Source organism: Lampetra fluviatilis, chromosome 37 (genome assembly GCF_964198595.1).
Source record: "Lampetra fluviatilis chromosome 37, kcLamFluv1.1, whole genome shotgun sequence".
In the NCBI taxonomy this organism is placed as follows: domain Eukaryota; kingdom Metazoa; phylum Chordata; class Hyperoartia; order Petromyzontiformes; family Petromyzontidae; genus Lampetra; species Lampetra fluviatilis.
In genome coordinates, this window is record NC_136311.1 from 3624792 (window position 1) to 3650584 (window position 25793).

A 25793-nucleotide genomic window follows, 5' to 3' on the forward strand; every position below is an offset into this window, starting at 1 on the left:
TGGAGAAAACCCCGCATGGACGAGGGGTGAACACTTGAAAACGATACAAATGTGTTAAGTGTCGTAGCACGTTTGGCACGGGCCCTTGTGCAAGGAATGAAATTGGGGCCCTCCCCAATGCAATTTACCCCACAGAGCCCACTTTCACCGCACACCACCTGCACTGTCGATGACTACGCTGCTGAAGTGGGCCCGCAACCTCCTTGCTCTCCTAACAATTTACAGAGCCTGGAGAGAACGATCAGAGCTAACCCGCCGGCAGCCGCCGCTCACGCCGCAGGGCTCCGAAGGGAACAGAGCACACGTGCCGCAGATTTGTGAAACGCCTTCCCGTGGGGAATAGGCATTTGCCTTTACAGCTGTTAATCATCGTGTCGCATGATTAATTTAGCTGCGTTTATAATCACTAAGGAACGATGACCTTACAGTGCTGCGATCGTGGTTCCGTGGGTGCCAGCGTGTGTGTACGCTCTCACGAGACGGATGACGGAGAGAGACGGAGAGAGACAGCCACGCGTTCGTCACTGGCGATGATGTCGCCCTGCAGGAACGGCCCAATTAGCCCGGCCGGACGGCCAGTTCAATTTCTCTGTCAACGGTAATTTTGTGGATGTGATAAATTAGGCACCAAATTTTTTTTTATACGCGATAGCTTCACACGAAATGTGCGTGCAGCGCAGTGCGGTGGGTGGTCGCGAGAATGTACTCGGCATCGTGTACGCACGCGACAGGAGGTCCGAAGAATTTCCCGGACGCTAAGAGTACATGCGGGCTCATGGCCTCCTTCGATAGAGTGTGCAATCTCTACGGCTAACGCTGCAGTAATCAACGACCAGTGGGTGATAACCCCCTTTACCATTGCAGGCGAGGACCTCGTTCAGGGTGGTCCTGCGAAAATTTGTGATGTGTGAGCAATTTCATCAATGAGTTTTTTGGCGTTGTAAAGGAGGAAACCTGAGAAAACCCACAATGCATACGTGGCGGGCTCCACACAGATGGATTGAAACCATTACTGTACAAGTCCTAGTTATGGCCACCAAGTCTGCCACACTCGGCATTCCGAGGCGACCTCCCGTCCAAGCGCTGTCCGGTGTCAACCTTGCTGAGCATAAATAAAAAGTTCGGTCATTCCACGTGAGCCTCGGAGTACGTCGTCGGAATAGTTGAGCGTCTCCGTCTCAAGTTCCTTGCCCGCCCCTCGTATATATTTTCAGCACAAACAGACGAAAGCGTAATGGGTCTGCCATGCCGCGGTAATTGTAATCACTGCAGTGTGCTGGTAATATGCATAATTAAATTAGAACTCATGACACGGGCAATGCTCATCTCAAGCTGAAAGAGAATAATAATAATAATAATAATTTCCATGCGTCAGCGCTTGCTGCCCTCACGCCGCGAGATCTTTGTGGAACGCGCCGGAAAAATGTGCCGGAGGAGTGTGCAGGAAGAGGGTGCAGGAAGAGTGTGCAGGAAGAGTGTGCAGGAAGAGTGTGCAGGAAGAGTGTGCAGGAAGAGTGTGCAGGAAGAGTGTGCAGGAAGAGTGTGCAGGAAGAGTGTGCAGGAAGAGTGTGCAGGAAGAGTGTGCCGGAGTGGTGTGCCGGAAGAGTGTGCAGGAAGATTGTGCAGGAAGAGTGTGCAGGAAGAGTGTGCAGGAAGAGTGTGCAGGAAGAGTGTGCAGGAAGAGTGTGCAGGAAGAGTGTGCAGGAAGAGTGTGCAGGAAGAGTGTGCAGGAAGAGTGTGCAGGAAGATTGTGCAGGAAGAGTGTGCAGGAAGAGTGTGCAGGAAGAGGGTGCAGGAAGAGTGTGCAGGAAGAGTGTGCAGGAAGAGTGTGCAGGAAGAGTGTGCCGGAAGAATGTGCAGGAAGAGTGTGCCGGAAGAGTGTGCAGGAAGAGTGTGCAGGAAGAGTGTGCAGGAAGAGTGTTCCGGAAGAGTGTGCAGGAAGAGTGTGCAGGAAGAATTTGCCAGAGGAGTGGTGTGCCGCCGACCGTCCACGAATGATCTTGTCGCCCGCGGGATCTCGTAGTGACAAATATATTTCCAGGAACACGACTTACCCGCCCTTCCCGAGTCCACTGTTGTCTCTAAATTACTGTTAACGTCTTAAGCACCCCCCCATCGACGCGCGCTGTGTCAGAGGCACCCGAGCGATGCCTCGGTGCCGGCGACTCCGGAAATATCCGCCGCGACCCCCACCGTCACGGGTTGAGGAAAGGAGTGCTTTTTTTTGTTGCATTTCAATCCGTGACAACGGGGGGGGGGGGGGGTGACATTTAGCGATGGATTTCCTTCGGCATAAGGAATGGCTCAAAAGGCGGTGGGTGAAACACCCCACTGAGCCCATCGCACTTTAAAACAAACATCATTTGGTCACCGCCAGGGTATAAATGCAATAGTTCACGTTGGCGGAGCGAATAGCCTGGCCCGATTTGAGAAAGCGCATCAGCAGCCGTGTTTGGTTTGTCAATGCTCAGATGCAGATCCTGTAGGGCAGGACGGAATTAAAAACACAATCTGCAGGAGGATCAGTCATTCAAATACATGTTAATGAATTCCAGTTTCACATTTCCAAAAGCGTTCATTGAAATGCATCCACAGACGCCTCCCAGTGCATCGCGGCGCATGCGAGGAAATTCGCGTGAACGTCGGCTCAGATCGTTGCCATTGATCGTACCGGGGCGATAATTTAGCAGGTTGTAATGATCTCAACCCTGGTGGCAATTAGGTAGCCCAATACCTGCACCTCGCATACAAAAAAATATATCCCGGTACGAGAACGGTATTATTGGAGCAAGGCACTTCGTCTCGATGAGTCAAGCCGTGAGAAATAATTAAATTTCCGCGCACGCTCCAGTGGTAACTCAATGCACGCGTCCAGACACAGAGCACACGCGCGCATGCACACACGCCGCACACACGCCGCACACACACACACGCCGCAGACACGCATGCACGCACGCATGCACACACGCCGCACACACGCCGCACACACACACACGCCGCACACACGCATGCACGCACGCATGCACACACGCCGCACACACACACACACACGGGCGCATGCACACACGCCGCACACACACACACACACGGGCGCATGCACACACGCCGCACACACACACACACGGGCGCAGACAAAGAAGCCTCAAGCAGAACCGCAGCAGCTCCTCCGTCGAGTTACCAGGGTCGAAGCATCCGCCTTTGGCAGCAGCTGCAGAGCCAGAGCTGAATATTTTGTCTTGCTGGTAGACGGTAGTAGGTGGCTCATGCCTACTATCAGCCACAACCATAGGAAGAGGTATCCTGGATGTGGTGTGCCGAGTGCAAAAATATTTTGACAGTCGTCGACTGAAAACGACCGGGCTAAAATGAATCCCCGAGCGGAGCTTCGGGGACAGCTCCTTCTACTCACGAGCCAAACCCATGGCCTTTAAACTATTGCTGCCACCAAGGCTCCTAAAGCTGGAGATATTTAGAATAATCAAAGCAGGCATATATCGATATAATGATGCGTCGATGTATTAATTGTCATTTATTCTTATGGTCAACATAGAGCCATCATTAAACAATAATCTGTAAATGATGAACGTCGCATTTAGTGTTTTGCTTAAAGACACAGATGAAACTGTTACAAACGCAACGGGCGATAACAAGAAACAATGCAAACGAGGACTGTGCAAACAAAACGAACGGTAAATAATCGGTTCTTGAATCGAATTGCGCCCTCCGAATTTGCGACAATTCATCGAACCTCGCTCTCACTGGAAATACGCAAAGATTGAGGAGGTGCCATGCGCTACGACGCACCACGGCGCGGCGGCGAGCGTTGTGGAGATGACTCGCAACGGTGATGGATTCTGTACACAACGCACGCCCACGCGCTCACGCTGTTCTCTCTCTTGACAAAATAAACGCAAGAGACTTATCTGGCCGATCTCACTCGGACAATTCACTCACACATGCCGACCTAATTAATGGGACGCATTAGGAACTGAAAATTGCGCATTCCAATAGGCTCGCGTGGCTCCCCGGAGGCTGCGGCTGAGATGCGCCAGCAAATAATCTCAAAATGACAGCCCTTTTAGTCTTTTGTGATATGAAATTATAGTTTTTGTAAATTCATCATCACGACGCCATCAATACCATCACTCCAAACGCTGCAACAGATCTGTAGTCGAAGAGGTCATAGGTCATAATGTCCCGTTATTTTATTACGCAAAAGGCAATGCTCATCTTCCTTTGGCGACACTGAGTCAGTTGTGCAAATCCCACCTCGGTGTGGTAGGGACTACGGGTCGATCACTGTTTCTAAAAATTGGTGCTCATGCTATTCGACCCAGCAAGGAATGAGCATGATGATGGATGATGATGATGATGTTGGATATTGACGGGCAGAGTTTATTTCAATTGACAATTTCGATCAATTGCCAGGACTCCTGAGTCACAAGTGTAGCATCTCCATGGCTCCAGGGTTCACGTGAACCAATGAAAAGCAACGCATACACAGCAACAAACATCGATTCAATGGGAATATTGCAGGTGCAATATCCGATTTTTACACCGGTGAATGGATGCATCGTTACACTCACACCTTTAGCCTGAGGATCGCGTGTTTCCCGTCGCGGTGCGACCTGGCCAGCTGAAATTGGCTCTGCTCCAAGTAACGGGATCTGGGTGAGATCCTCTTGGGAGTCACAGCCAGGAATGTCTGTGCGCGCGCGTGTGAGTCAAGTGTGGGAGCATAGGCAGAGACGGCGCATAGCAGCAGCCACCCTCCGGCACCAAACCCTCGAGTTCCTCCGAGCAAATCTCCCAAGCCAGCCCTCCTCCCTCCCACCCCATTCCTATCCCCGAGTCTCGGAGGTAGCGGTCGATCTGATGCAGCCACCAACGCGGAGTTGGCATTCCCGTGTCATCCAGGTAGCAAGTCTCTTTCTACAACGACATTTGTAAATATTAATCTATTACGTGATGAATATTCATTCTTAGGCTCACGATTGTAAATGCATAAAATCACGTGTGTAAGAATCGATGGGATTTTTCCGCCTCCTATTATCATTATTATTCACAAATGTATGTAATGGGTTCACATGACCCAGGTCACACTTGTAAATGAGATTCTCCTGGTCTCTTGAGTTCTACCCTGGTTAAACAAAATCAACTTGAAACTCCTGCAGCCACCAGACGTGCTACCAGTCACGGAATAGCTGGCATAAAGAATCTGAACCGTGACCCAGAATCGCGACAATTAATCCAAAAACACCCAAGTGGGATGAATCGCTCCGTACCCTGTTTGGTGACAAGTCTTTTTTTCTCTCCCCTTTTCAGCTTCTATCAACAGAGGCTGCGCAGGACGAACGCTCAGGACAAGCCGCGCGGTTTCAAGCGACAGAAGCTTTTGCTAAACGAGCGACTTCTCCCCCCGTACCTGACATCCAAAACAAATCCTTAAACAGCAAAGGAATTAAAGTTAGAAGACACCTGCAGTGGCACAGCGACACAGTCGGCTCCCACGCCATCCTTACAACGCACCCAATTAGGATTAATTTTCTGCTGCACGTGAGTTTCATAATCAGAAAACATGTTTGTTTCTGCAGCGTGATGGCCATGTTAACATTTGTACCGAGATTTCGCTCTGCCTATTCAATCAGAGGGGCAAATAATACCGTGCAGTGTGTGGGATTTTTAAAATGTTTTTATTATCTTTCATGTGTTGCGGTAGACCATTGATCAGGACGTATTTTTGGATAGGTTGCCTTTTGACCAAGTTACCTAGCAATGTACCTGATCTCAGAAACTAAACACGGTTGAGGCTGGATAGTGCTTGGACAGGCCACTGAATAACATACAACAGGCCAAAGTGGCCACGTGGTCCGTGGCACGGGGCAGTGAAGTCAAATCCACCATTGCTCCTTGACCCTCTGTGCTCTGCGACTTGGCCAAGCGGGTGCTTGACTCGCGCGATGCAGGACGCTCAAACGACATCCATGCCTGACACGGACGGCGTGGGGAGGCGGCCCTCGTCATCTGGCGGTGGGTTGACAGGGCCGTCCACGGACACGTGCACAGGAGCGGGTAGGATGCCGTGGGCCTTTGGGGCTTCTCACCACCGTCAGAAAGATTCAACGACGCAGGGTCCGCGTTTACGTCGCGCATTAGGGCATCGCATTTGTTCAAAAAGGCTTTTTATAACTTTTAACTTATCAGCAATGTGCCGCGGAGATTTTAATCTCGTAATGATTATGTTTTACAGAGACTCTAGATTATGATCGTATTGTTAAGCACTTTGTACGAATGTAACGTTGTTGTAGTTGTCGAATTAAGATCCCCGAATATGCGCTGCAGGGCTGAGGCGCATCACGCACACACAATTATTCAGACCCTGCCATTCCTTGAGAAGCCACCACTACGCAAGCCTGTGGATATTCACCCCTGCCATGGGAATGTGGAATGTCCATTGCTGCTGCCTCAGGGCCACCAACCAACATGGGCAGTGCCCCAGTCCTCTTTTTTGTGCAGAGACAGAATTTGACATGTGACCTCTGACCCCTGGAAAAAAACTGCAAGCGACATTTACACAGTCGAACCCACCTGCGCACTGCTGGCCAGTGATGCATTTGCTACTGAATAAGCAATGGTAAAAGGACAAGCTCTGCATTGCTAATTTCTCACCGTTCTCTATAAACGAACGGGACAGCCCACTTTGCAACTACGTGGTGGATATTTCTACGTGAGTCCGTGGGCCTCCGTGAAGAGTCTGTGGGCCTCCGTGATGTGGAGAAGGGTGCTGGATGACTGCTCTATCCGCTGCTGAATGAGGTCTTCTCAAGCCAAATACGTAACACAGTATAAGTGAACTCATGGTGAAGAAAAATAATGGAGTGGTAACCAAGGAATGGAACACATCCGTGGGAGATCAAGCGATGAAATCGGTTTACAGTAAAACCTTGGATTGCGAGTAACTTGGTTTGCGAGTGTTTTGCAAGATGAGCAAATTTTTTAAATAAATATTAATTTGATAAACGAGCGAGGTCTTGCAATACGAGTAGTACATATACGCTTTATCTGCCGAGTGTCACGTGATCACAACTGATATACGAGTGATTTGATATACGAGTGCTTTGGATTACAAACACGTTTCCGGAACGAATTATGCTCGCAATCCAAGGTTTTACTGTATGTGCAAGTGCTGGTGAATTATCAGAAATACATCGCAGGATCGGGAGAGGTGGTGGCAGCTTGGGGAGGCCTTCATCTAGCAGTGGATTGACCATGGATGATAATGCAGCTGAAACGACTTGTAATTGGGTACGCGCGTGCCCGTACACTTTGTCAGTCTTGGCCCTGACAACTTACAACTCGTAACAAGAACCCCACAGCTCGAGGGGTCCCAAGCTACAATCAGCGCGCGCCTCATTAACGATAACTACTACACGTGTTCGATTGCAATACTACCCCGGAAATTATTGAAAACCGAAAGAGTCGTTAATTATTACCGTAAAAAAAAAACAATTACATCCCAGCCCCGGTCCGCGCGGAGCACTACAAAATGTCAGCCCAGCGTGGCCGCTGTAAAAATGTATCGGTTTCCCGCCACAAAAAAATGCAAGCGTCCTCTGAGGCGAATTTTGAAAAATTACTCTGAAATCCCGCAAAATTCTACAGAGCGCCGGCTACGCACCGCTCCCGCCAAACGCCACCACCGCAGAATAAAGTGGCGGTGGCGCCGCTGTTCGGGTGCTCCGCGCGATGCGATGCTAATTAAACACGACGGGTCTTTTGTTTCTCTCTTCGTAACTCAGGAACGTGCGATTTGCCCTTGGATAATAAAAAAAACGTAACATTTTATAAAAAATAATGTTATAATATTTTCTTTTGGTTAGATCGCGTAAATATAAATGTGTCGTGAAACCCGCCACCACCCGACACTGCCAATTAGTAAGGTTTGTCACGTAAACAGAACGTGCCAATTCGTTACTAGTCCAGCACACCGGTGCGTTGGAGAGCAAATCCACAACATTTACAATCTGATTTGGTGGCGGGTTTAACGACACATTTGTATTTATGCGATCTAACCCAAAAAAAAAACCTATGTTATGGATATTGGTCGCGACAGCCTACATGTTAAACTGAAAAATTATTTTGTCATTTGTTTGCGTTTAGGCTGAGGCGTTCTCGCGCCGTCTTGGCTACGATCGTTGACGTGTTTAATATGCATCGGATGTACACAGGCAAAGTCGTATACACACACACGCACATGTGCGTACCGTATATGTATTATGTATGTACGGTACGTTACATATGTTACGTGCACACTTGTGCAGGCCGAGTGAAAAACCAGGCCTGTGCCGCACAAGAGGCCGCAGCTTTCCCCTCAAGCCACCCGGCATGAGCGGATTAAGCGAAACGCTTTACGGGCCCCCAGGCAGCCACACGGGACTCCAGATTTACGACAAAATGAATGTGTATCAAATATCAGACTTAAATTCAAACCCTTCTTAATAACAAAGAGCTAATACACGTAAAAAAAAACAAATGTCACTCGCATCTCTCTGTATATGTATCTCTAGTCTATCTCTTCTGCCATTGTTTTTGGATTTTGTGGCTTGAATAAAGAGGGCTTTGGGCGACCTCCCCCCCCCCCCACAAAAGGGGTAACAACCAAATCAGCACATAATAAAATCATCCCATGGACTCTACTTCCATACGTAACTCTCCTGGGCCACTGCTAGGCCCATTTGGATCGGCCCCTGGGGCCCATAAACCAAACGCGCCGTGCCTCGAAGCAATGTCCAAGATGCAGCGACCTCGCCGGCACCGCCAGACCCCGTTGGGTACCACACTGCCGTCGCTCCGCACGCAGCGATGCTGGCATGAAGGAGATGCTTACAAGATTTGCCGTTGTGGGAATTTCTTGGTCAGTATTGAAGTGAGGGTGCTATTTGCGGGCTGGCTTTCTCATGGAGATTAACGCGTGTAATATACAACCGCCATATTGAGGTCGGCGCTGCAGAAGAAGTATTTACAAAAGCAACAGCGGACCGTGTCGTTATGAGACGATCGGCCCACGTCCATTCTGCTTTAAAGAGAAGTGAAGGGTTATGTTATTGGAGCTAGCAAACGAGAGATGAAAAGGAGTTTGGAGTGGCCTTTCGCGGGCTCAGCACACAGCCGAGACATTGCTCACATTCCGCCCCGCGAGGTTCATCATTAGGGCTGAGCCCAACGCGGACAGCCTCCTCATTCGCATTCAGGGCGGCGGCGGCGGCGGTGACAGACCCGGTGCTGGGAGCGCTGCTGCCTCTTTCCAGCAACGATCAGCGCTGCATGCAAAAAACCTTCCAGCAAGGAAGGGAGCAACCACGGAAAGAGGGCAGGCCTCCATGAAGGGGGCAGCTGCCGCGGCCTGCCATATTCCTGCCCTGTGTCCATGCCCCTTATAAATGAAAATTCATTGTATTAGATACATCTTAAAACATTTATTTGCTTTTTTTTGGTTCTTCAGCCTATTGGCTTTCCAGATCAATGTTATCAAGCAGCATGTCTTCAAACCAGCAGGATCTGGACCGGCTTTAACTTTCAGGGTCTCATCAGCAGATAGGCTTATTAAACGAATACTGGTGGATTACCAGATGCTATTGGCAAGAGCACTCTATATAAATTTTGGGATCCCATTCAATGCAGTAAGTATAGATCGTGTGGGGGATTTTTTTTTGGTGGTTGTATCCAAGCGCAGAGGCACATCCCAAACATTGTACGTCAAACCATTTTTGGAATTTTTCAGGTCAGAATTGAAAACAATGAACACTAATTGTTTGCACAGTTCATTTTAGATACATGTAATGTGCGTCAGTAGAAGCAACAGCCATGGCCCATCCACTGCTGGATTGCAAGGCTCCTCATGCCACCGCCACCATCTCCCACAATCCCGCGATCTACTTACTAATCCACCTATATAACCCACATCGTGAAATCTTAATTAATATGAGATCAATTTTTTTTTCCCGATATGATCTTCTCTACCTCTGAAATATTTATTTGGGTGCGCCGCCGACTGCCGTTGCCCCAACGCTGCCGCGGGTAAGAGAGCCAACAAAACAATCATCGCGGGTCGCGAAAAAAAACGAACCGAACATAACGAACAACAGAGACGAAAGCGCAGCGCACAGAGGGGCTATGACCTGGTTAGGATCAGAGTGTCGGTCTGTGCGTGCGAGCGCGCCACCACCGCAGCCACTGTGCAGAATGAACCGAACGCGGCGTGGCCGGCGCATCCCCCCCCCCCCCCCACGGTGTTGCAACCCTGCAGCTCTGCTCTGAGCTCTGTTCCACCGCAGGACATTTCTGCGCCGTTGCTCCCCTGTCTCGGTGGGTGTCTCCCCGGCAGCACAATTTCATCCAAAAAACCCTGCGGTGCCTGGTCTCTGAGGACGCAATATTCCAGGGCCCTCAACACGTGATTGGCTCAATTATTAGTACGGGCCGACCGAGATTCCACGGTAATATGCCTCCGTGAAGGAGGAATCTAGCGGCCAAGGGACAATGTTGTTTTAATCAGGGCTTAATTGCAGCCGGGGGCTGGTACGGGTCACCGACCCTACCCTCTGTCTGTGGTGCACCACATCCAGAGTATTCCTCTCGCTAGTCACGTGCCTCATCCAATCTACCAGGAAATTTGAAATGGAGAATTAAGCCCTGGTTCTAATTGATCGGCATGGCACTGTGATCGGGGAAAATCAGTGCTTTTCAAGCATGTGCTGACGAACAAAAGTGTGTATTTCTGCGACGAAGTGGGTTTTGGAAGAGAAATGACCGGGTGAAATCAGTGCGGAATCCTCATTTCCAGGCCTCCCTCCCACCAAGGACTCATCACAATGGATTCACCATGGGATCGGCCGGGGGCGGTGATGTTCGAATACTGAGTCAGAAAACCTCGTCCCCCCCCATCGCCCTCTAGAAAATAACGCTCTAGGAGTCTGGCTGTTTGCACGTCGACACGCATGACCGTTAATCCCACAGTGGCTCGATTGTGATGGGGCAGCGGAGGGGAAGGCGCAGGGCTGGTGCTGACGGAGCGAGCGATGCGGCACGACGTCCCAACACAGCGGACGTGCAGTGCCGCACAAACAACCACCAGCGAATAACTCAACGTGCTGACTTCATTCCACAAAACCCATTCCACGGCTCCTTGAGATACAATATTCTGGTCTCCTTTGCAAGGGCAACAAGAGAGATTAAAGACTGTACGTGGAATTCACAGGGATTATTGTTAATATCTGTGACCGGGGCTGAATTTCTCAATTAATATTTTACGGAGCCTTGGTAGAGGGCAACTGGTGGCACATTACAGCATTGGCCACAGCTGTAGCGGTGGCTACTGGATGTGGTGGGCCAGCCAAGGGAATATTGTCAGGGTCACCAACCTGAGCAGACCGGGCTGAATTTAAGTCCTGGTTGTGATTGACAGCGGCAATATGAAGAGGCAACAGCAATAATAGCAACATCAACATTTAGTGTAGAGGCAATCAATGCAACCCGAGGAGATACACCACTCCGACCATGCGCCCCGCTCAATTAACTTTCGCAGCTTTAAAACAAGCAGGCTAAAAAGTGTAAAAATATAACAAATTATATATTTTAAAAAAACCTAACCGATAATAAATCACGATAGCTACTAATAAGTGCAACGACGTCGATGTGGATCTCGAGATTGCCTCTCGGATATTTGCAGCCCCCAATCGCAGCAAAACCACGCGGACCTCGCCCGATCATTCAGTCGCCAACCAATGGCACTGGTAAAAATAATGTTAATTTCTCCATGCGATTAAATAAACAAAAGCCATTGAATATAAAAATGTGCAGTGCCATCTGTCTCGCTGCCGCGTCAGCGTTACTCAGCAGCAGCAGCAGCAGCGAGCCCACGGGTAGCGGTAACGTCGGGAAAGCCAAACACGAGATCATCGCACTCCCTGCGCCAGCTGCTTTTGTCCCGACCTCACGCTCTCTTGGTGGCACAGCACAGTGAGATAAACATTATACATATGTCTATAATAGTAAAGGCGCGGCCCTGAAATCGCTTGTTCACCCCACTGCCGGCAGAAGGGACACCATAAGAGGCCTATATGTATGTTGAACTTCTTTTGCACCATACATAGCCAGCCACACTAATCGGAGGTGCGCGGAAAGGACAACAAACTAAACACAAAAAGGGAGCTCTAGAGAGCCACTCGAGCAGGTATTTAGCCTATTCTCCCACGCTGGCCAGACGTCTTCGAAAGAGGTGGGAATACTACCCACACTTTACCCCACCACACGCAAGCTGCTGATGGTGGTCACTCAATCCTAGTCTTACTCTATTCTATTCACGTATTTTTAAATAACGTCCAATTAACCGTGGAGGGGGTGGGTTTCGGGTGGCGGCGGAGGAATAGCGCACATCGGCAAGGAACCTCCAAAAAGGAGATGGAGCGATGAAATCAATTTGTGCGCAGGTGCTCAGTGGATTGTTACGTCGCTGGATCGTGAGAGATGGTGGCGGCTTAGAGAGGCCTTCTTCCAGCAGTGGATGTTTGACCATGGCTTAAGATGCCCACGAATGATCCTTTTAAAGTGTTGCAATATACTCCCCATAGGCACAACATCCTGTGCATGTAACAATAAAGCCATGTAACACTTCTCCCTGCCAACTGATTACCAGATTCGACGTAATTCATGATTCGACTGTTTTTTTGTATAATTTTTCGCATCTTGTTTATATTGTTTCCTGTTCCGCCTCCTTGGCTCCATTATCCTAAACACAACACGACCATGTAATGTGCATACATTTCAAATAATGCTCACGCACAGTTCAATGCACGCATTAATTGATTACACAATGCATCGTTACACGCGTCGCGAACACTATGTACACTACATATAAATATACAGTACACGGTCCTTGTAAACACTCATTAATTGGCCGATAACATCTTAACGTACGTGTCTCAGCTGCAGTTCTGTAATATCTCCTTCCGTGGGCAGTGCTCTGACGCACAGTGACGCACCGTTGTGTGAGAGGTTTAGGACGGCGGCCACTGTGCGTGGGATGGCCCAACACCTACAGCACGGCTCGAATGAAATCGCGAACACACAAAAGAGGATTGTCCTCACGCTCAACCGCGCTTCCCAGCAGATACGCAGGCACCGCACTAAAAATAGCACCAGTCAGACAAAATAAACACCCGCTTCTTCATAAAGACGCCTCGGTGGAACGACGCCTCGACGGACCATGGGCAGCGATCATGCAGAGCCTCACGGCCTCGATTGTTCCCTCGCTCCCAGTTCCTCTTGTCGGTGAGCATTCTAGACATGTGAGAGCACAGCTCCACAATGGACGGCAGTCATGGATTGGTAAGAAGAAAACACACTTTGGAAAAAAAACCCCCAAGAGCTGAAGAGAGTTCGAAAAATACAAGCGACATGAAAATTAGAAAGGGGCTGAGCCTTTTAAACGAGCGGCAAATTCTATTTGTTGAGCTCGCTGTGACTGCATCAGGGGCGAGCAGAGGGCCCAGCGTGCGCCGCAGCCAAGGGCGCTGGAAGCAGTGAAGTTAAATTCGCATGCGATGGCTTCAGCTTGCCTCTGTCAACGCCTCCTGCGGGCGCACGGTCTTATGACACATAAGCAATGTACCTTACATCTAAATTCACACTTTACAATCAACGCGATGTAAACTCCACATATTCTCATGAATCTAAAGTGTGTTGTCAATCCACTGCTGGATGAATGTCTACCCATGCTCTGCCATTCATAGAGGATTGTTGGCCATTGCTGGCAGTAAGGTATGTGTGTGTGTGTGTTGTTCGTCCAGCTTCAGCACGCTGGACAGTGAAGTTTGGTGATCGGGGTGATGGGCGAGGACAGTTTAAGATATCACTTGACACTGATGTTAGCCGTGGCCAGGCAGTACGCTAATCAAAGTGGCACTATTCCCCCACCCTCCCCAACCCACCCACCAGATTCTAATAATGGGTACAAACGATTATTTGGAAAACAGCGCCACTAACATGACATTACTCTGGTTACAAAAAAATTCCGTGAGCAGTTTCCAAAGTTGATCACGCACACTTAATATTACAGCACCGACCGAAAACTACACTGACCTACAGAATAACTTCACAGCGACACAATCAAAATCTGAGAGCCCCTTAATGAGGCTACACTGCGCCCAACGTCCCCCATCGTTTGACATGAGCAGAGAGGCACCCAACTGAAATCCCCCCCCCCCCCACGAAACAGAACAGACTATCTAGGTTACTCCGATGGCAGTCACCACCACCGTGGCAACTGAATTCCCCTTGCACTGTATGTTACGTCAAAATCCCTCCTGGCAGCTGCGGACCGTAATCCGTGGCAGTGGCACCGGCCCAGCCAGCCTCAAGTATCGGTGCGCCGCGTGCCTCCTTCCTGTGCCGGGAGCTCACGCCCGGCTCTGAGAAAGCTCCGTAGTCCATGAGATTTCACGAACCCGGAACGATCTTCGTCTCTTTGTCTAGTGCACTTGAACAACGACGCTCCCTCCCTATCGTTGTCCTCAGATAAACGCTGCTCGCTGCCAGGACGAGTCAGAGTGTACGTGCTGCTTGGTCATCGGCCGTCCGCGTCCAAACGTCACGTGGTAGATACGGCCGCCTCATTTCACTGGTGGGAAATGAAACGTGGACCACGTTGGGACTGTGGACGCCAGACAAAGGGTTGGAATTCGCCCATATAGCCTGCACAGACTGTTGGGGCAAGTGGTTTTTAGTGAGCGCATATGGGCTCCAAGCCCACCTGCGCCTTGCCTCTTCGTAGCCCGGAGTCTGGGGGCCCCTCCAGCCCATGGGCCCCCACCGCCGTTGCACCACCTGCACACTCTGTAGCTAGGGCTGCTGTTGGCATTGACGCTTCGGTAGGGCTGTCTGTACGGTACTGGCGCTGTTAAGTCGTGCTTAGTCATGTGAGCTCTTGCACGCAGCACGTCATCATCAGCTGGCACTGGTGTGGGAAGATAATGCTGTGCAGTGGATTCTTCAAACAAGCAATGACTCATCATCCGCAGTCCCTAAATCCCACCCGTAGACATTTTCAGAATATCCAAAAAAAAGGATCCAGAATGAACATTTTGATTTCAATAATGTGCAGTAGGCATATTGTACAAGACGCATGGAGACGTTTTACCATGCTAAGAGGGACATATGTGCTTCTCCCTGGGGCTCAATATATCTAAGTGGTGATCTGTGACTAACTGTAGTGCTTTCTGTGTAAGGCCATGGAATAAATACTGGCAACATGTCACGGCTCTTGTACGTTCATGGTTAGCATGAGTAAGACAAAGATCTCCGTGTAACCAATATCGACTGTTGGGGGAAATTCCTGTTCAGTGAGCACCTTTAAAGGACAGCACAGCACATGAGGAGGTAGTGTGGCCAACATCGTGCCTGGCTGTGTCTCCCTAGAGCTGATGTTTACACACCACACCAGGTACTGTATGCATTTAAGGCTGAGTCGATCGAGAGGAGCGAAAGGACCGGTTCATATATCCGCCCCTGATGTTGAGTGGGAATTTAAGGCGGGTAGCCAGATTTTGTAGTTCTTTGTGCTTACCACTGTGCTGCTTCTGGCCTCTAAACGAATGGCATGCACATGGACATACACACACGCATCACGAAGCTATCGGAGGCTTTATGTAAACAAACTCAGAGCAGATTAATTTATCCGAGACGATTCGAATCCCGGAATTCTGGTGCCGAGACCAGGCTCATGAAACGGTGGGGGGGCTCACAAAACGCACCCAACAACACCGCCGTTACCGCTCCAACCACACGTTACGCCGATGCTCTCAATCACAAACGGACGTGTTCTGCGCGACTTTGTTCCAAAGCCATGGAAGATTTATGGCATGTTAATACGAAATCTTTTTTAGCACCACTTGCAGCACAGACACCAGACTAAATGCTCTCAAAAGGGGCCCACTGGGGGCCATGGTGCAGTGACACATGTACCTGGAATAATCCAATATTTTATTAATACTCACATTTTTAACCTCATTATTTTGTTGGCGTCACGCCTTCGGACCATATTGCACTTGTACCGCTGTTGCTGCTGGCTCCCCGGACTCTGACAGCTCCGGGCCTTGGGATCTTGTTGCCACTAAGCCTCACTGGTCTCAACAGGGTCACAAAGAGAGGGGCAGCTGAGGCTGTTTGCCCAAGGCCTGAGATCCACAGAGGCCTCAGAACAGACTGAGAGAGCCTCATCTAGAATATTGTGCCAGGGCCTCTCGTAACTTTTCGGAGGGCCCGCGTATCGCTGCCTGCTCTAGGTTCTGTATGCCACATCCCTCGTTAGATCTCAGAAACGAAGCAGGCTTGAGCGTGGACAGTGCTTAGATGGGTGACCACCAGCGTGCTGTATGTAAAGGCAGTTGTTGGAGCCTGCTGCGGGGCTATGCTGTGGGCAGCAGAGGACAGCCCAGCAAAAGTCACCGTCGTATGGAACTTACACCATTGGAACCTCATTTGCCAGTAAAACATATGATAATTGGTTTTTTACCCTTCTATCTGGCAACAAAAATGACAACTTTTTTACAAGGAGTCATGTTTACATAGACCACAATACCTGCGGTCATAATGCAAATAAAAAACATAACTCTGATAATGTGCACTGTTCTTGAAGTTGATTGGTCCACACCCGAGACAGCCTTTTGGCGTCATCTGGTCCAACCCATGTGAGACTAGGCTCTAAGGAAAGCTGTCTCGGGTGTGGACCAATCAACTTCAAGAACAGTGCACATTATCAGAGTTATGTTTTTTGTTTGCATTATGACCGCAGGTATTGTGGTCTATGTAAACATGACTCCTTGTAAAAAAAGGTGTCAGTTTTGTTGCCAGATAGAAGGGTAAAAAAAACAATTATCGTATGGAACTTGTCATGCCCCCGAAGTCTACGCTCTCAGCCGCCTTCACCAAGCCGCACTGACCAGCGTGGGGAAGCAACGCCATAGAAGCCCCCTCCCCCAAAAACCTCCACGGCATGGGGAGGGCCTCACCCGGCAGCGGATTAACAAAAGGTCTGCCTGCACACCTGTGTGGCGTAGCCGTGTCTTACGAGGACAATCGTGCGATGGCACCCACAAAGAGCCAAAGCCGAGGACAGGCCGGGGGCAGATATGTACAGCGTGAGGTTCCCTCACGTGCACCGGCACATGCCACTCATGTACACCGGCGCTAATCTTATCATCTTCTTTACAGGGAACAGTCTTCACTGGCCTCAGTGGCCATTAAACCGACGATCAGGCACTAAGCTAATGGAACAGGGGCAGGTCAAAAGCCTCACCCAACCTGGCTCTGTCAGCAAGCTGCTCTAAAAAGTGCGACACGCAGGGCTTAAATTCAGCTGGGTCTGCCCAGGTCCGGAATTAAAAAGATATTTCTGCACCCGGCACAGCGCATCGTATCCAGTGTACCTCGCGCTATGGCTGTGGCTGCGAGTCAAGTGCCACCTGCTCCAGTCTCTACCAGAGACTCGGAAAAAAAACATTCGGTGGGAGCTAACGATTTGGTGACACGTGACTTCATATGTGCACATCAACGTCAGCAAATGCGAACCTAATTTTCGCGCGAGCGATATTTTAAATGCTCGTCAAGTGACTCGAGAATACGTTCATTATCCATCACGACGCGTCTAAATGAACGTTTTACTTCAAACTCTATCTCCCACCGATGCAGCCGTGAACGGAAAATGACTCAGCCCCGAAAATGAGGCTAAATGAGACATCGCACGCATCGCACGTACGGCACGAGTTCGCTCTCCGTGCCGACAGCTTTACAACAAACGCTCTCGAGCTTTCACGGGAGACAAACGCGCACCTGGCACGGGGAAGCCAGGTGCAGCCACAAACACAGTGGCCGTGGTGACATGGCCTCGGGGCCTTACCCCGATCAACGAACACCGCCGTCTAAACCAACACGACGAGCGCGTTGCTTGAGCCACGAGAACAAACTCTTCCCATACATCACCGGGTTTCCGATTTTCCAATATTGTGTTCGCATCGAGTGATGTTAATTCCAAATTAAAATAGGTAAATCATAAACGCCGCTTGAAAAAAAAGTCCCAGATCATTTACAGCCGCTCGTTCGACGAATTGGCCAAACGTCCCAATGTTGGACCCTCCCCAAAAAAACAGTCTCCAGACTCGGTGAGGTTTCCATCAAAGAATAGAAGGCTCCATCATCATTATGTCAGGTGGGAATTCCACCTTTCTATGGCGGGGTTCAGTAAGTCCAAGCGGGTAATCGCGTATTGTGGCTTCCCGCAGAGTGGGGTCGCGTCCGCTCCTGTGCGTGACCCCACTCACACATCTGCGGTGCACCGACGGCTGGGCTCGCTTCCTGCAGGCGACCATTGCCATCACGGTAACCAAACCACAATGAAGTGTGCAGGCTGCACACCTGCTAAAAAAAAACACTCGTATATAGTATCACCAGGAGCCATGGTTAATCCACTGCTGGATGAAGGCATCCTCAAGCAGCCAACCTCCTCTTACACGATTTTGGGATGGAAGGATCCGCCCAGCAACTGCACACGTTACGGATCTCATTGTGGGTGTCCACTCACAGGCGGTCAGTACAGTCTATGTGAATGAAATTGGTGTTCAGGTGACAGAAAGCTGTTGCTGCTGCTGATGATGATGATCGACGCTGTGTGCATGAAGCACATTGTATGTTTCGATTTAAAGCTTTCGTGACTGCAGGGATTCATCTTCTTGGTTCTTTCGGTAAAGTCACGTAGAAGGAAAATAATAAAATAATAAAAATAAAACATAATAAAATAATTCTCACGACGTTTCGGCCACAACGCAAGCAGCCGTCTTAAGGTGGAGAACAGGTCTGTCGAGAAGGCAGAGTCTGTATGTGTTTTGTCAGAGACAGCAGTGCATTCACTGCCTGTACAAAACGTCCAATTAACATACGTTTTGTACCATTCACTGCAGGATGATAGCCTCCCAACGCCGTATCGGTCACGAGGGTTGTTTGACCATACTTCACCGCACTGGTCATTGAGAGTTGGTCAAGGAGGGGGTTGGGGAGGAGATGGGGAACCAGGATCGGTTGAGATACCACTCAAAATTACATCAAATATTAAAACACAGCGGCCTGTGAAATGTTAGATAAGATCCACCCAGATTGCTGTGTGGACGATTGACAATTATGTTGGGACACAATCTCTTGGCTAGAGTGTGCACATTATTATATTCGAGTTACATTTGACATTTCCCTTAACCTAAACGCACCCCAGTTCAATTCCCGGCCACGACTGACCACAGTGGCGAGCGATATCTGAAACCGGTCCTGGGCTCCCCCACACCGCGCCCTTCCCCAACCCGCAACTGGCCAGTTGTGGTGAGGTATGGTCAAGCATCCCCCGACCAAGCAGTGGCGCGGTGACGAGACACGATGATTCGCTTCCAACAAATGCTGCCGCTAATGCCGTCTGACCGGGTTGAGGCCAGTCCGCACACCCGCGGCGTCAGAGTTCAACGCGATGCTCAACAACAGAGGGCAGCAGCAAAACACCATCGTTGTCCTGTACTTATATGTATCCACGTCTATGCCTCCCCCCCCCCCCCCCACTGACGACACGGCGAGGTTAAATAACCCGCACACGGAGCCCTGGGTCCAGCAGCGGATTGACGTGACCGCGCGCGTACAACGATGGTCTGCTGTCAAGCCCGCTGGCGTGGCTATCACGGAGGCTGTTTGACCACAACCGGCGGTAAGGAGCGTGCTGTGTGGTGGTGGTGGTGTTTGGTGGTTGTGGTGTTAATCTTGGCGATGGTGTCCTCTTACCTCCCTGTCGCAGCAGCAGCAGCTCGGCCACTCCGAGACGAGGCGACCTTTGTAATCCGCCGCCTGGCCACCACGGCAGAAAGGCAAGGGTTGTCCGCTATTCGCGCGGCAGCAGCAGCAGTTTACACGAAATTCAACATCTGCCGCGATGCGCCGAGCCTTGGCGAGCCCGCGAGACTCTCTCCTCGAGCCTCTCCGTCCCCACTACTGCGGATGCGGCATCAGAGCGGGGGGTCCACGGACCGTCCTCTGTCTCTTGCACTCCGAGAGCTGTGCGCTCCTCCCCCGATTCGTCATAATTAGACGGAGCGTGAGAGAGAGAGGTGGGGGAGAGAGCGAGATGGAGAGAGAGAGAGAGATGGGCAGTGAGACCGCAAGAAGCCAGTAACCGCTGCCCTCTCTCTGGTCCACCCCAGGCGCTGCCACTCTCTCCCGGGTCCTCCTCCTCCCTCCTCCTCCTCCACGCCGGCTCCCGGAGCCGAAAGCCCGGAGCGAGCGGCCCCTTCTCCCGACGAAGACGGCTCGCTCGTACACCTCTCCCCGAAGCCTCGACGTCCAATCGGCTCGTGGACCGAGGGAGGAGTCCGAGTACCACAGAGCGGACCCAGCCGTTGCTATGACATTAACCCCTTGGTTGTGGACACCGTCCCTGGCACGGGGAACCCCCGGCGCCTCCTCCCTCGCTGCCTCCCTGCTCGTGCGCTCTTCCTCCGTGGCCGAATCCACGCGTTCGCCTCTTCTTCGCGAACGCCACGGCTCAGTCGTTCGTTCGCCACCGATGCCTGCGGATGAAATCTCCTGCTGCCGACGTTACCAGGCAACCGCTCTTGTGGTTTAAATGGCAACGGGCGTGGAGTCCGAGCTGATGGAGTGGATGTTGGTGGTGGTGGAGGAGGAGGCGGCGTTTGTGCGGCGTGCGCCGCGTTAAATGCGAGCCGAGCGCCTGTGTCCGCAAGTCGCATGATGATGTGCCTGGCCCATGTCATCCATCCCCCGGCACCCCCAGCCCGCCCAGGTGATGGTACATCCCGATTCTCGTTCACACTGCTTATGAATTATTTATGCGGCAGCCCACCGCTCCCTGTCACACTGTACCGGTGCCTACAGACCGCCTAGCTTTATTTAATTCACGTCGGATCTTGGCATTCTCTTAAGCGCCTCGGTGTCTTTTTGTTTGTTGCTGCTGCTGCTGCTGTTGTTGTTGTGAACCTCGCACGGCAGTCGATGTGCTCGTTGAAGCCGAGCCGACGGGGTCCTTCTCGCATCCCCGCTTCAGGACCCGAAGCGCTGTCCCTCCGCCTCCACCCCCGCCACGGCAGTAACACATTCCTCAAACAGACACGAGCCCCGGCCAAACGAAGAGCAATGCCATCGGCTTCGCCGAGTGAGGATATCATCACTTATGCTGCTCGCAAGTGCTGCATCATCGGGCCTTTAAAAAGACTAAAAAAACCCATGACCAAGGGAGATAAGTCTGGAAGTCCCTTCTCCCTGTCGTTCGTGCTGTGAACTCCCTTGGCGCTGTTCAAGTCCAGACCCCTCGCCTTTCTTTGTCGCTTTACCGCAGAGGTCGCAAACGGGTTTTGATTCCTTACCCGTACCCGGCCACACCAGGGTCGCAAACGGGTACCCGTACCCTACCCGATACCCGGGTACCCGTACCCGGGTATCGGGTAGGGTACGGGTACCAGATTGCGGCCTCTGGGATGAAGCCATGTGGCAGGCGCGGGTGGGTTGATTCTAGGAACTTGAATTGTGAGAAGAGACAAGACGTTGGGAAATGAGTGACAAACGGTGACTCACCAGTGACTCACGGCCTACCCGTACCCGTACCCGGCCGCACCAGGGTCGCAAACGGGTACCCGTACCTGGCCGGGTACGGGTAGCCGGGTATCGGGTAGGGTACGGGTATCGGGTACCCGGTTGCGACCTCTGCTTTACCTGCATGGCCCAGAGCCTCTCTCCGAATGTCTACACAATAAACGTGCTCATCGTTTTTTGTACGGCGTCTTTGGCTGCTTTAAATGTCCACGTGATAAGCCACTGGGTTGGTGAATCATTCGTGGCCAAGTCCCTTCTGAAAGAGAGCTGCAGTATATAGCTGGGTGGTCTAAATTTGGTTAAATAAAATTAGTTTCGTTTGAAAATAGTTATATGCGGGACGTATTGTTGACACGTTCTGAGTCCACATTGTACACTTATACTGATTTAAGCGGATCGGAATATCCTACGTCGATGTAACTGCCGTTTGAAACGTTATGTAGACTTAAAGTTTTTTTTTTTAACTAAGGTAGAGAGATTGCTCTTCATGTCGACTAAACGATATCGACGGGAGTCGAAGTCACGCGAAACACGGATGGTGGAGCAGTTGGGTCACCAAGCCTTCGGACTTAGATAAATTCATTGTAGGTTCATCAATTCATCATCGGCGTTAATTTACAAAGCACTTTACCATTAAACAAAACATTCATACATTTGAGTAATGTTTAATTCCTCTGCTGGATGAAGGCCTCCCCGTGCATTCCAGGTCGTGTAGGGGATGTTTGACCATACTTCACCACGTCAGTCAGTGCGGGTTGGGGGCCAGAGCCAGCATACTGTACATACCTTAGAGTAGAATACAATTTAAATCAGTCAAAAGATAAACAATGAAACTTGTTCACAACACAAGTTTGTAGTCCTTACTGCAAGACGCTCATGTGCTCAACGGAATCACGACAAACCATGACAGCTTTGTGTGGACACAGACTTCCCAAAATCTATCAGAACTCCAGAAATCCGTGAAATAGAGTGAATAACGTGAGCCATCACGTTGTTGTCACATTACACAGGCGGGTATCCCAACTTTAAGCGACCACGCCGTGGTGTAAACGGGAGTTGCGTGTAAATGATGGCTTACCCTTGACCGTGTTGGGGAGCCAAAGTGGCCTTTACCAACCAACCCAACGTGGTCTCTCTGTAAAACGGCGAGAAACGTATTCCAGGTGTGTGCGTGCTTTTGCCGAGCCCCGGTGAATGTACCGCATGCCGAACTTCTTTCGCGCCGTACGTGGCCAAACCTCGCCCATCGGAGATGCCGCACGGAGCCGTTCAAATCACACGGGGCGCCCTATTCCCTCCCAAGTTGCTCGCGCGCATCGCGACGCGCTCCCTCTCGCCTTTAATTCATACTTCTGATGGCTTGTTAATAATGCGGATGGAGAAATCAATAGGCGGAAAATACTGGAATGAACCTTTGGGGGGGAGGCTGCTTGATGAATGGGCGTGCGTGCGTGCCCCTGGTGCCTACAGACTGATTGTGCTGCTGCTGTTGCTGCTGTTGTTGCTGCTGCTGCTGTTGTTGTTGCTGCTGCTGTTGTTATTGCTGCTGTTGTTGTTCCTGCTGCTGAAATTATTATGAAGCAACTTTAAAAAGCCGGTGTTTTCTGCGGCGAGCGGCAGGTGCAGTGACTTATGCAAGCGAAACAAACACGGGCAATGTTAGGTGACTGACATTTAAAGAGGCATTGTTGCGTGTTCTATAAATGTTAACGTCGTGTAAAGATGAGGTAATCGTGTTCTGTAATCGATATCGCAGAATGTTTACGGTGAACCAGTATGCGGTCGTGTTTATATTGGAATTGATATTTTCTTTATCCGGAAAAAGTATACGTTTTAAAAGTATCCGTTTTACAGTGGCAATATTGTAAAAGGAAAACCACATGTATCTCCCGAGGAAGACTTGTACCAAGTCGTAGTAATACATCGAATTACTCCGTGGAGTGGAGCCGTGACATAAGCTCATGTGCAGCTGCTAAATGGATTTCAAACTATATTGCAAGACCCTGTGTGATGTGCGACAGCTTGGGATGGCCTTTATCCAGCAGTGCATTGATCATAGCTGAAGACATTTGATAAAATGTTAGTCCTAAGAAAAGTAAGTGGGCTTGGCAGCAGGTATGATCAATCCACTGCTGGATGAAGTCCTCCTCCCCAGGTCGTCGCCATCCGTACAATGCGTTGGGGGTGCCACTGATCAAAGCGGGCGGGCAAGATGAGAGGAAAATAAATCGAGGTTAAATTAACAAGATTCAGGAACCGACGGAGCGGCCTCATTGAGCATTTATCTCTGTGTCGTGGTGTTTTCATCGTCAGTGGGAACGCGTGAAACAGCCCCTCAATAATCCCATCCTAATCCCGCGTGAATAGCCCGTGCTCACCCCCATTGGCAGCGGATAACAATCTGGGCTTTCTTTCAATTTCCTGCGCAACATCTATCAACCCTTACCCGTTACTTTCTCTCCAGCCACGGTCTGCGTTGTGGTTTTCATCATTAACATCAGCGGCCACGATAAATCCACTGCTGGATGATGAAGGTCTCCCCCAAGCCGTTGCCATCACTCACGATGCTGCGATTTGCGATAATCCACCAATCGTGAGCTAATTTTCGTCGCTCCATCTCCACTCGGCGGGCGCGCTGTTTGCGTTCAATAACGGATAACTTCTCAAAGGTGGTGCAGTACAGGGCGATCCACGTGTCGATACCCCACTGATTTATAATGACCCTCTTACGTTTAACGTACATGTACGTACAAGTGGATGCATATTAATACGTGAAATGAGATTGGTGGGAGACGTGTAGAGGCTTTGCAATGAAATGTCGTTCTCTATAATTTCTCCATATCACGTGAGTGAGATATCTATCGTGTTAGTGAGGTATCTATAAACGTTGCATTTTGTGAATTCATTCTAAAACATCTTGGCGTGCGCATATGTGAAGACTTTAATACAAGTTCATAATTTTTCCAGGGCGCGTTACCGTGCTCGTTATTTGCTTAAGTGAGTTCCAACAACGAATTAGTAATCTTCCAGAGTGAATTACCACTCGGCGTTTTCAAAGGTGTGATAATGACTCATTGCACAGACGCCTCTGCTGTCTTCACCCTCTACCGAGGGTTGTCATTTTGACTTTGCAACATTTCCAAGGTGTTCAGAATTATACCCAGGGTGTGTGTTTGTTAGTGTCCATCATTTCCCAAGGTGCTTGTGTTACTGGGTGCTGCGCAATGAACCCGGCGACACGAGTTCGATTCCCGCTCACAGCCAACTCCAGTGACGATTATCTGAACCGGTCCCGGGCTTCCCCTAGGTCGACTCAGCCTTAAATGAGTACCTGGTGCAGTGTGTAAACATTGCCACTAGGGAGACAAAGGCGGTCGGGCGTGGTGCTGGCCACCCACCCCCTCGTGTACCGTTCCGGCCTTCATAGGTGCTCGCTAACAGCACTTGCCCCTACAGTCTGTTAAGGCTATACGGGGGATCTTTTACCATCACCACACGAATTTAACTGATGTTCTTCATTGCTCTGGATGCATGAATTGATACCAGCACAAACCATGGCGGCGTCTGATACGTATATTTGATGATGATGCACAGATGGAAAATTAAAACTCTTCGGTCATTAATTCTAGATTTGAAGCTTTCGTGACTGCAAGGATTCATATTCTTAGGTTTTTTCGGTAAAGTCACGTCTTCGGTCATTGTGCGGAGACTGTGGTCACCACCCAGAACAGACCCAGAACATATATATTACAACGACTTAATGTACCAGGTTATCCCAAAAATACGGGAGGAGGCATCCTCATAGCGATGCACCACTCCGCTGCTGACACAATCATCCGGCTCAACCACCTCAATGCGAAATTGCAGCTGCTGATCTCCATGAACATCTGTCAAACGAGCAAGACAGAGATCTATAGACTCACACTGCGACCCTGAAAGACTCACACATAGATATGTAGAACCATATACAGGGACTCCTCCAGTGGCGGCTCCTGCAAAATCTCTCAGGGGGGGCAAATGTCTGGATGATTGATAAGGATAAGGTCCACCCATGCAATGGATAAATTAACAGCTTAAGCATGTAAAGGCAACTTCACTTCTTTAAT

General features: G+C 50.2%; 1 long non-coding RNA gene across 1 annotated transcript in view; it reads right to left on the reverse strand.

The window, feature by feature from the left end:
* LOC144945251 (uncharacterized) overlaps nt 1-20974 on the reverse strand; it is a 57736-nt gene extending 36762 nt beyond the window's left edge. The window contains exon 1 of the long non-coding RNA XR_013639643.1: nt 19867-20974. This is a non-coding gene — a long non-coding RNA (uncharacterized LOC144945251). The remainder of the gene's footprint in view (nt 1-19866) is intronic.
* Between the last annotated feature and the right edge of the window lie 4819 nt (nt 20975-25793).